The sequence below is a fragment of the Nothobranchius furzeri genome, chromosome 1, assembly GCF_043380555.1.
Source record: "Nothobranchius furzeri strain GRZ-AD chromosome 1, NfurGRZ-RIMD1, whole genome shotgun sequence".
In the NCBI taxonomy this organism is placed as follows: domain Eukaryota; kingdom Metazoa; phylum Chordata; class Actinopteri; order Cyprinodontiformes; family Nothobranchiidae; genus Nothobranchius; species Nothobranchius furzeri.
Window position 1 is genome coordinate 90829073 of NC_091741.1, and position 12024 is coordinate 90841096.

Below are 12024 nucleotides of genomic sequence, written 5' to 3' on the forward strand. Positions count from 1 at the left end.
CAGTCTCTCCCTTTAACCCACGCTCATCTCTCCGTCCTCCATGCTCACTTGGTTGTTTCCTTGTGTTTTGGTGGCTCACGTGAGTGCTCCACGCACTCCGGACCTGTGTTAAAGTCCCACTTTCTAGTTTGATTTACAGCCTCTGGTTTGTGTTTAAATGCAAGATTTAAACATGATGCGGAATCGTGTCATTAATCCAGACAGTGTCTCAATTTGTGGGACATCTGATCATCTTAACTTGGGGTGAGGGAAGTTCAAGGATTTTTTTGTATGTCTAACTACAGATGTGGTGTGTTGATCTTAGATATTACATTGATGGACACTTACCTTGGATTGCTCAAGCAAAGCCAAGGGCGTCTGTCTGCTGCTTGTGTGCTCAATTCTTGACTTCTGTAAACAAAAAGAAAAGTTTGTAAATGAAAATTAAAACTAAAAAAATTCTGTTAAGGTTCAATAGAGGTTGCATATTTTTTCTGCAATAACATGTCATGTTTCAATCACAAGCTCAAATAATGAAATGTATTCTTCATATGTTACCCAAAAGTGCACATGAAGTAAAACATACATTTTGGCCTCCATACACAAGCATCTCATCCCCACTATTGGTAGCAATACTGAGCAATCATGTAAAACTCCCTTTAAGTAAATAGGTCCTAATACTTGTAAGGTGTTGCCCTAATTTTAGGAGACAGGAAGAATAGATGGACCTGTTTACTCAAGCTACCCAGGATCAAAAATTATAATGAGACTTTAAAGGGAAAATCCAGATTTAAGGGAATTCAGAAAGGAAATGCACCACCACAGAGCCGTTTCCATAGCTCAAATTATAAATTTGTGCAGTACAAAAGCATGTCAATTCTTCGTGCCAAGTCAATCTTTCTTCTGCTCGCTGTAACTGGCCCAACTTCTTAAAGGTCTTACAAGGATTATTATTGTGTCAACCTAGTGGTGCATTGTGAAACAAAGCCTTCTCTTTCAGCCAGAGTACAAACAGAACCAGACTTGGTGTGTTTGCAGAAAGTCATCTACCAGTGGGAACATGTCCCCAGAAATATTCTCTCCAAGCCATTATTAACTTTACAATGCCCAATGTTTAATAATCTAAAGTGTTCATTACTTTGGGAAATGACTGGTGAATAACAATGTCCGACCGAGACCTAGAAATATTTCTTAGGTTTCTAGGTTTAATATGTATTTAGTTCATTAGGATAAAGTGTTAAAACATGTTGCTTAACTGCAAAGTAATGTATTTTTTTTTATCGATTGTTATTGATAGTCATTTTGAATTATTCTAATAATGAACTAGCTGAGTAGAACCAGTACATGGTTGTCATGTTTGTGTGCATAGATCAACACAACAGCAGCTGTGCACACTTTCAGCTGATACTCTTGTTACAGAGATGAGTTAATCAGGCTGCCACGTCAGGACTCCTTCAGGTGTCATCTAACTGACATTTTGCAAAGGTAAGCTGAGAGAGATTATTGGTGGAAGGTGATTTTTATACCTGTGAAAAAGTATCGGAATAGTCATTTTACTGTTATCTTATTTTAAATCAACTCAAATGATAATATAAGATGCCCCACCCTCTGGGCCTTTGTGACACTGTACAGGTACAGATTACAAGTATTGAGCACCAACATTGGTGAAAGCATATGAGAACCCGTGCTGTCCAAAACAAAATACAGCAACTCACGCCACAACAACATTCACGTTGCCTTGCTTCTGTGACTTTACTAGTGGAGTTTGCAGCTCACTACACAACCCCACCCAGCCCTCCAGTCAAACACATTCCTTGATAGAGCTGTCAGGCCAGCTGGAAGGCCGCCCAGCCTCTCCCTACAGTGACTAACTCCAAAGAAATGTCTACATTCTCTCAAACTAATTCCAACTTCATTCTACACAGCCCACCCTGATTTCTGCATGAGTGCCCGCAACCAACCACACCTCCAACCTACAGCTTCTGCTCAAATAGACCAAAACACTTTCAGAAAAAGAAAAGCACCATGCAATGCATTTTTAAATGAAGAATGAGCTATGAACTCTGATAAGGATGGACTGAATTGCTATGGTTAGAATGACAATCATGACTGTCGTTTCACCCATGTGTTTTACTGACGCAACAGCAGAACACACTCGTTCCTTCTAGCTCATTTCTTCGTCCCACCCCTTTGACAAACTCCTGAGGGCACATAACTGTTTACCTTTTGTAATCTTCACTTAAGTAGGTCACAGTGCAGTGAAAACGTATAAGTGGTTGAAGTTCGTCCAATGAGCGTAATGCTTGATCCAATCAATTTGGTGCACAAAAAAGGGGCAATGTGACAAAGATTAGATTGTATCTCTAAGTATATCAAACACAGCAGAGCTGGCAAGTGATGAGATTTGATTATGAGCATAAATAAGACCTTAGTGCCGTGAGTCACAGAAGTAACAAGTAGTAATAACCAGAATCGGTCTTGTGGTCCAAACAAGAATAGACTCCCTGTTCCCCTCACTGCATTTTACTTTGACACAGCAAGTAAAATAAACAGAAAAAGAGACACACCAGGCCTCGGCCTTCAGTCCTCCCTCGAAGAAGCAGATAGGCTATAAATGTATGACGCATATGAAAGGAATGAGCATCAAAACAAATGGGTTCTGTCTGCTCTCAGTGTTCACATAACCCTGAATGAAACCACAAGTCCTGTGTAAGACCAAAGCTTTCCCACTGACGCCAGTTTGGACGACTGCTGATTAAACCATTGTGACTTTGGTAGGAGTCAAGAAACAAATGGGAAAAAAAATAATAAAAAAGTTATTCTCTTGCTTTTACAAGATCACAAACACGGCCAACCAGCACTGAAAGCACACTGCAACTCATCCTTCAGTGATGTGATTTATAGTTTTGGTTATATGATATACTCTCAGAAGAATGCTAACTGAAGGGTTTTATCTAAAGAGGTGTGGGATAGCTCATGGCTGTTATTACTTTGATGTATATTATACCCTTTGACACACAAGCAGGGAGGATCTTATTTTAAATTCCTTCTATATGCGGTTCTCCCACTTTTTCCTTATTGATAAATGCTTTGGGGAAGATTTTTACAAATTGCACTCTTATGAAATCACAAAATGTGGTTTGGCAATGTTGGAGTTTGAAAGAATACTTAAGTAACATTTTAAAAAAACTATTCTGTTCTGAAATGAGAAATGATCCTGATCTCAAGCCAGCAGATCAGTTCAGAGCCAAGAACATTGAGCAATGAACAGTCATAAATAATGGAAAAAAACAGAAATGTTACCTAAACCCAGAGGCAGAGAGAATAACACTTATTTTGAAACAACAATGGTAAAATGTGTTTATTATGTAATTCCTTTAGACCCAACCCTAGTCCTGCACACCTGCTGTTTACAGTAAAACAAACATAAATCCATTCATGGAGGAAGGGGGCTTAGGGCAGAACAGCAGATTGGATAAATACTAAGGCCTAAGGTCTCTTGTTTAGCTGCAGAACACATATTTCTAGCAGAGCAGAGGATGTGCATTTAGATTTAAAGCCCATTCGTTTTTTTTTAAAGCAGAAGAGCATGTTTGGAAGTGATGGGTGCCAACCTTGAGTATCCAGTGCCAGATAAAGAAAACCTAAACACAGCTGAATGCTTTTCCAGATTTGCATTCCAGTTCTCGTGTACCCATTCCAAAGAGTTTTGGAAACAGATGCTACGTGCCATTCCTCGTATGGAGCAACATGACGGGTCAAACGGTGAAAGCCAGGCAGGGTGTGTGCAGTACTGCAGCAGTTATATAAGACTTATGGTGTTGGGGGATGTTCTGTGATGCAGATGTTTAGAAGAGGAATCGTGTAAGTTATTGGCTTATCAGAACAAAATGTCTCACACCCTTTTTGAGATCTGTGCTAAAGCCCAGCCAAAGACAATGCTGCAAATTTCAGAGCCTGAATTGCATACGCACACATGGGTGTGTCCTGGCATGGTATATTATGTGTGACTTGTGTTAGCTGTCTCATCAAAACACTCAAAAAGCTATTTTTCAACAACAAGGCAAGCAGCAGAAATGATAAGGGCTCCAGAGAGTATTGAGTACATATAGAACATTCCAAACCAGCAATGGATGGGTGGGAAGGGAGTGGCTGCTTTTGAACTGCCTCACAGAACTAAATCTAAAATTGGACACCACAGCAAAACACCACAGCAAAATGCTTATTTGCAACAGAAGGGGATCTGAGCTTGAACCAAGCCTTTAGGTCGAACAACGAGTTAGTTCCAAGAGCTATACTGGAACTAATTCACGACTTCCACCAGCCTCTTTTTGTCAACCCACACTGTCCCTTTTTTTCTAACCAACAGCTCAACAAGCCCATGCGGAAATGGCAGAGGAAGTGTGCTCGAGACCAGTTTCCTTAAGTTTCACTCTGGCACGTTTGAGTAGCTCCACTCCTCTTGTTCCTGCTGTCAGTCAGCAGCTCCCTAACAAAACATGTACCATAATAATCATCTCCACCCAAAAGGCGCCTAGCAATCATGAGGCACGACCTTCTCATCAGTGCCCCTAAGATGCTGCAGATGGCAAGTGCAACCAAATGTGAATGAAAAATGCAATCAGCTGGTACTGTCACTATTATGACTAGGGATGTGTATTGGCGAAATGATGGCGATACGATAAGTATCGCGATACAGGGGAGATGATAGAATATATCACGCACATATATATATATATATATATATATATATAAAGATGTATATATACGATATATACATTCAGCTAGACAATATTAGAGATTTTTTACATTGAATTTATTGTAGGAAAATTCAATAAACAGTCCAAACTGATACGTAACATGTTTAACATGAGTTATTTGAACCATAATAAAGGAATTTAAATTTCAGTGGTAGAAACAAAACCGGTTGCACACTGCTGCTCGCTAGTGGTCTGCTTTTGAATTGCACCAAAAGAAAAACAATACACAAATGTTTGCATCTAAATTCTTGCAAAAATCCGATACACAGCTTTTGAATATTGATAAAATATTGCAGGAAAGAATATCCCGATGTATTGCTGTATTGATATTTTCTTACATCTCTAATCATGACTAAGTAAAATGTGACCAGCAGAGATCTTTGATAAATTCCTTGTATGGTTTTTAAAATTCCAAAGGGGTTACATTAGTTCAGGTGAAAACATAATGTGGGCTCTGTGCTGCAGTGTTGGTAGACAGTGGATGTATTTAGACAAACAGCATCTGCCCACAGGCTAAACCGAAACGCTGTTAACTGACAAGCATTTCAGCCTTTGACAGTTTGGAACAAAATGTTAGCATCTGAATAACGCTTGTTATGTATCCTGTCTTTTTAGTTACGCACCTTCAAGGTTCTTTGACTGACTTCAAATATAAATTTTGACAGAAGTTTTCCGAAAGATTTTAGCTCCATGTGACAATTTGGCCCCTCAAGTTGACTGGCATCATCAATCACACTGACAAGGGCAATTTGAGACATGCCACACATTTACGGCTGTAAGGCACTAAACGTAGTTTAAGTGTGTGAGGTAAACACTCTGTACAGAGCTGTGCAGAAAGCAGCTCAGAGCTTTGGGTGTGGCAAGAGGGAGCTATGAAGGAAGGCAAATGCCAACAGTGAAATTTCAACCGAGGTTCTACAAAGGATTAGGTCTCATCTTGTAATCCTCTTTTGCAACTTAAATTCATACTTTAAATCAAGCACCGGAAGATCTTTTTTTGTCATGATACGTAACAAAGACGCCCCTCAGATATCATATAGTTCAGAAAGGTGCTCAGCTTTTCAGTGTCTAAGACTTTATTCCTGTTTCCCCAAAAGTGCTAAAGCTTTGCTCCCCTCTCTTTGCCTCAAACCTGGTTTCAATTAGCTTGTCTTTCCAAACCACTACATTCCATAACTCCCCTCCTCACCCCAGTCCCGCCCATCCCCCCTCACACACTAACACGCTCTCTGACTCTCTTCCCCCTCTTCCTCCCATCCTTTCCCCCGCACACCCTGGCATGGAGCCCAGGTTAAGAAACTCAAGGTAAAGGGGAAAAAACCCTCGTCTCTTTAGGACTTTAAGAAAAAATAAACCATAAAACATTTACACACCTCAACATTTACTTTTTATTCATTTAAAAAGTATTTACTGGGTCTAAAACTAAACAGATTAGATCTTGATACACATCCATTACATTTCAGTGACATATTTTACCATAAAAATGATCCAATCTGAATTTTTCTAGATCGTATACCAAAACGTTGCACAACTTCCTGGCCAGTCAGAGAAAAGGTAAGATCAGTACTTTTCATTTTGCATGCATACGCTCTTATATCTATTCAAGACTTTGAAATTAAAGGAGACGTGCTGCAACAACTGTCTGCGGTGTGTTTCTGTATCTTTTTTTTTGTCCTGGCTGTAAAGGGTGTGCCTCTCTGAGGAGACAGCAAAGCAAGAAGGGAGGGAAGAAAAAAAAGGAGTTGGAGAAGGGAGGTTCAAGAGAGGGATCCACACCCATGCTGCTGCAGGGAAGTACCTTTACTTTTTAAAAGTCCAGAACTTAAAAACACAATGGTGGACTGATAAGAAAAAGCACACCAACCTCTACAACATAACACAACCAGCCTGGACTCTTTATCTTTTCTCACTTCCTCGCAAAGTCTTTTGGTTTGTTGCAGATTAGATTTGTAGATTTCTTTCCTATAAATTAATTAAAGCTTCCTCTTGGCACAAAAGGTGAATCACCACAGAAAAACAAAGTCATAAAAATGCACACACATGAAATTTTCATTTGTGTCTAAAATCACATTGAATTCATTATGTTGATTTAACCCTCTGGAGGCAGGCGTTGCAGATTTAGAAACAGTTAAAACCTACCTACCTGGTTACTCCACATACATATGTCATGAGCATTTTTTAACTCAGAAGTACCCCTGAAGGACTTAGTTGTTCGTCCTTTTATCAAAACTTATTTTGAGCCTGAGAGGGTTAACACTGGTGTGCCTGTTTAACTACCACTGCTAAAGCTAAAAGTGAAGTGCGCAACTCCAGTAAAACCCTGTGCGTTCATGTGGGTGTGAGTACAACTCCTCATGCCCTACTTTGCATTGATTCTTTTTAATGATTTACAAACAAATAGAGTGCCACCTTACACAATAGGAACACAAACATAAAAACCAAAGTAGTAGAAGCATAACCTCCTTTTGAAACAAACCTGCAGTCACAGATAAGCACATGTGCTAAAGTCTAACAACACATACTCAAGTGTTCCCTGACACACTGAAACACTATTTTTAGACAACTTGAACACTTCTGCAACTCAGGTTTTAAACTGTGTCATTGTTGTGAAATGGAAATTTGTACCACAGTTAGGTTCAAATCAAAGAACAGACGCCAAAGTTCAGTGGTCAAAAAAACTTTCACTTCACTAAATAAAGAAACTGCTGCAAATTTACCTGTGCGCAATCTTTGCGCCCAAGAAGCCTCACATCAGCTTGAGCATCCTTGGAAACGTGCCTTCTCCCCTTCTTCCCGGCCCAAGAAGAACACTTTCACACTGTCACAACTTTGCAGTCTGTCAGAAGTCTAGCTGTTTTCCTATTTCTCTATCAACCAGATTTCCAGGGCGTTTTCTCCCCCTCCTCTTGCCCTCCCTCCTTTGCTCCGAGTTGATTTAAGCCTCTGTTTTTTTGTGTGGCTTCTACTCTGGGCTAAGCAGAGTGGTTGGACAGAGAGATGGGTAGGGCTCCTGCTTCATAGAGGGAGGGGACTACAAGGGAGGGGACCCATATGAAGGAGTGGTCCTCAGATTTGGGACCACCCACTGTTCCACATAGAGAGCTGCAAAGACAGGCAACAAGGAATGCCAGATTGACTTTGAGGAAGAATATATTTACAGTTTGGTAACTGCATTTGTAATCAACAATTTAGCAGTTTTCCTAAAACATACACATAGCCGAGTCTTTATTCAACTCTGTCACACTGTAAATAAGATTTTAATCAGTTTAGTTTTAGGTGTACATGTCAGATTGACAGTGAAGTACACAGAGTAACACACCACAAAGTGGCTATTATGTGGCAGACAATGGCATAAACATGTCATTAAAGTACTTAAACTACCGTACACAAACTGATTCAACGTTATCATCAAGTTAATGACTCATGAATGACTGCTTTTTTCACATACTGAAGGTATGAGTCTGTTTACAAGATACGTTCTACCAAAGCCTTTTGAGGTAATGATACCACCCTGAATTACAGAACTTCATAATTTTGTTCACGAGTGAGGGTAGGAGGGATCAGGAGATCGACAGGCGGATTGGTTCAGCATCAGCAGTGATGCGGACGCTGAGCTGATCTGTCGTGGTGAAGAGGGAGCTGAGCCAGAAAGCCAGGCTCTCGATTTACCGGTCAATCTACGTCCCAATCCTCACCTATGGTCATGAGCTTTGGGTAATGACCGAAAGAACGGGATCGCGAATACAAGCGACCGAAATGAGTTTCCTCCGTAGGGTGGCCGGGCTCAGCCTTAGAGATAGGGTGAGGAGCTCGGACATTCGGTAGGGACTCGGAGTAGAACCGCTGCTCCTCCGGATCGAAAGGAGTCAGTTGAGGTGGTTTGGGCATCTGGTCAGGATGCCTCCTGGACGCCTCCCTGGGGAGGTGTTTCGGGCATGTCCTGCCGGCAGGAGGCCCCCGGGTCGACCCAGGACACTTTGGAGAGGTTACATCTCCAATCTGGTCCAGGAACGCCTTGGGGTCCTGCCGGAGGAGCTGGTGGAGAAGGCCGGGGAGAGGACGGTCTGGAGCTCCCTAGTTGGGATGCTGCCCCCGCGACCCGGACCCGGATAAGCAGAGGAAGACGATGGCACAGATGAAGACATAATTTTGTTTGACCTAATTTTATATATATATATATATATATATATATATATATATATATATATACATACATATATATATATATATATATATATATATATATATATATATATATATATATATATATATATATATATATATATATATATATATTTGACTGCTTTGTGTACTTAAGGTTTGTATGTATTCATACTTGAATTTGCACAAAATATGTATTTGGACATCAGCCTATGTCTTAGGTAGCATCATGAGATTTCTGCTTCATTTTATTGCCCTTGAAGTTAAAATAAAGGTGGGATATCTCACTCTTATCAGTGCTACTCATCCAATTGGTATTCCAATTACTTTTTAGATACTTTCAGTTTTCTTTTCTTGTAACTTGTGATCTAAAATCAAAAAGCAAAAAAAGTTAAATATAAATAAAATGTGTCAGACAGTTGGGTTTAAAGTGGCAGTGCGTAGTTTCCTGGAGCTAGGGGGCAGTACATACATCGTGACTGGCTCTAAATGTCACCTGTGGAGCAGAAAACATGCAACCTCAGCGTGACTTGTCAGACTTTGATGGTCTTTCAGTTAATTCCATCGAGAGAATGCAACACTGATTCTAGTTTTCTGGCACTGTAGTCCCCAGATCTGCTCGGGGTCCTGCGCCTGTCAATGACGTTACTACAGCAATACCACTTGTCTAAAATATATAGCATCTTCTTTTAGATTCTGTTCTTTCACATAGGATTTGGAAAAAGTTTAGCAGTTTTGTTATTACATTCATTTTTCTTGCTGCCTAAATGTTGACAAATGTGGTAACATAACTTCCATAAGTCATACAAACAGCCAATCATCTAGTGTGGTGTCATCGACAGGTGCAGGACCCCGGCCAGAATGAAACACGCTGTCTAATATGGCGTCCCCCAAAGATGCTAGACCCGCGCCCTATGTACTTTAGACCCGATTTTTATGGTTATTGTGGTACAAAGCCATAGCCTGGCCTGCCAGACTCGTCCTCTGTTTAATTCTGCACAGAGAAAGTCTGGTAACTCACAGGCAGAGAGGTACATAAGGGGTGGGACCAGGCAGCTCAAACAACCAATCCAAAAAAAGATGGAAATGCTGACTGTACCACGCAGTGCTGTAGTTTTTTTAGCTGTAGTAAAAAAAAGGTGTCTGGCAACGATGCAAAAATTTTTTTTTTTTTTTGATGAAATGCTTTAAGCGCTTCTACTTGTTATTGTTGTAAAGATGTTCAAGTCCTTTAGACAGAGGAAAGAGCCGCAGTGAACTCCGCCGCTGTCTTCGTTGTTTATGAGAAACTGAGCGTCGCTGTGTGTGACGTCCGCGACTCTACTTTTTTAGCTGTAGTAAAAAATGGAGTCTGGCGACAGCACAAACATCTTTATTTCGAAGAAAGGCTTTTAGCGCTTCTACTTGTTGTTTTAAAGACATGTCCAAGTATTTTAGAACAGAGGAAAGAGCCGCAATGGACTCCGCTTCAGTCGCCATGTTCGACAAACTTGTGTGTGACGTAAGCTACTCAGCGCTGATTGGCTCGGTTAGAATTCTCACGGGATGGGGTTATTTGAATAGGAGAGTTCCCAGACCCTTTCTCTGCACAGAATTAAACAGAGGAGGATTCTGGCAGGCCAGGCTAATGAAGCCGCACATCATTTCATTCATTTTAAACAAAATTTCGATGGCTATTTCCAAAGATTAACGGTAAAAACTACAGATTGAATCTTTAAAACTTAGGGCTGAGCAGGCGTCCATAAAAGATGTTGCTGCACAACAAAGTGTCTGGTTGTGAAAGTCATGCTGGGTTTTGGCATTTAAAAGATTCTGCCTGAGGTTATGGACAGAGTTTGACCCACAACTTGTTTGTTAAGAAAAAAGATTTAAGAAAAAAAAGTTCATAAATTTCAACCAGAAAACAAGATCATTGGCCGTTGCTGTGTTGTTTTTTACAGATGTAACCGGCTGTACTGGCAGCTATGTCAGATGACTCAACATGGGCCCCCTTTAACACCTTTCAGGACATAGCATTTATTTAATTTATTGTATTAATATATTATTTTATAACTCGACATATTTAGTCTATTTCATAATACCATTGACTGATGATTTGGGCCATTCGTCCTGGCCATTTGTTTCTATCCCAAAGTATGTTTGGGATAGAATTTTACATCCTGTTGTGCAAAGAAAGAGACATGCTATTTATTTGTTAATGACTTTTGCTTTCTCATTTTGCTCACTATTTGCCAGCGTCTCTCGTCCTCCTCGTGTCACACCCATATTCACCAATATGAAGTAACAAAACAGCATGTGAGAAACACGAGTCGAGGAAGTTGCTGTTCTTCTTTGTGGGGAGTAAACAGGGTGTGGCATACGTGCTCGTACATGTAAGCGCGCACATGTATTTTAATATTGCAGCTTTTTGCCACCATGGATCAAGTTTGCTTTGTCCTAGAAAAAAAAAACAGGGTGCAGCTCTGCAATGAAAAGCACTCCCATTGTTTTGTGTGTGCAGATGTGTAGTTCGTTAATTACACGAATGCACTGAGACAAAAGTGGAAAAGCAATTACAACCATGTGGAGGACAAGCAAAGATGATCAAGTGAGATATTTCTCAACTGTTTAGCATTGCTTTGAGAATAAGTGTTGAAATAAGATGTTACGTCTGTGAATGGGAACAAATAAATATGTTTTATTTTATAGCTTGACCGTAGAAAAGAAATGATACTTTTCTACAAAATGTATATTTAACCAGAAAATAGCTTACGAAGTTGCCCACTATTGCATGTGGTTTCTCCAGTGCATGTGTGCTTTTTCTACCACTGGCCTTTGTTGCCTTTGTAGAAGCGTTTCAGCTTACGGCATATGCTGCGTCCTGTAAGACAACTTCTGCGACGTGTCTGCATGTAAACAGCAGGAATCTTGTGCAAACTGTTTGCTGCTCAACAACTTTTCAACAGGCGTTGGGTGGTTAAAGCCCTATAGCCACCCAACAGTAAACGTGTGCTCCATAGCAACGCAGTCTCCACTCTAAACTGGTTCTCACACGGATGTGTTGATCAAAACCCAGCTTTGTAATTTACCTGCAGTAAATCTAAAACGGGCCAAAGGGGGAAATAAAAAAAACATGGCCGTCTGA

At 40.4% G+C, this 12024-nt stretch overlaps 1 protein-coding gene and 1 long non-coding RNA gene across 5 annotated transcripts in view; one reads left to right on the top strand and one right to left on the bottom strand.

The window, feature by feature from the left end:
- ahnak (AHNAK nucleoprotein) overlaps window positions 1-7720 on the bottom strand; it is a 34187-nt gene extending 26467 nt beyond the window's left edge. For all 4 annotated transcript variants that reach the window (XM_070551336.1, XM_070551335.1, XM_070551339.1 and 1 more), the window contains exons 1-2: window positions 7457-7720; window positions 328-390 (exon numbers count right to left, since the gene is read on the bottom strand). The gene's annotated coding sequence lies outside the window, so the exon portion shown is untranslated. The remainder of the gene's footprint in view (window positions 1-327; window positions 391-7456) is intronic.
- LOC129162865 (uncharacterized) lies at window positions 5986-6632 on the top strand. The gene is made up of 3 exons (XR_008562855.2): window positions 5986-6044; window positions 6247-6293; window positions 6426-6632. It is a non-coding gene; the product is annotated as an uncharacterized lncRNA (long non-coding RNA).
- Window positions 7721-12024: the final 4304 nt, after the last annotated feature.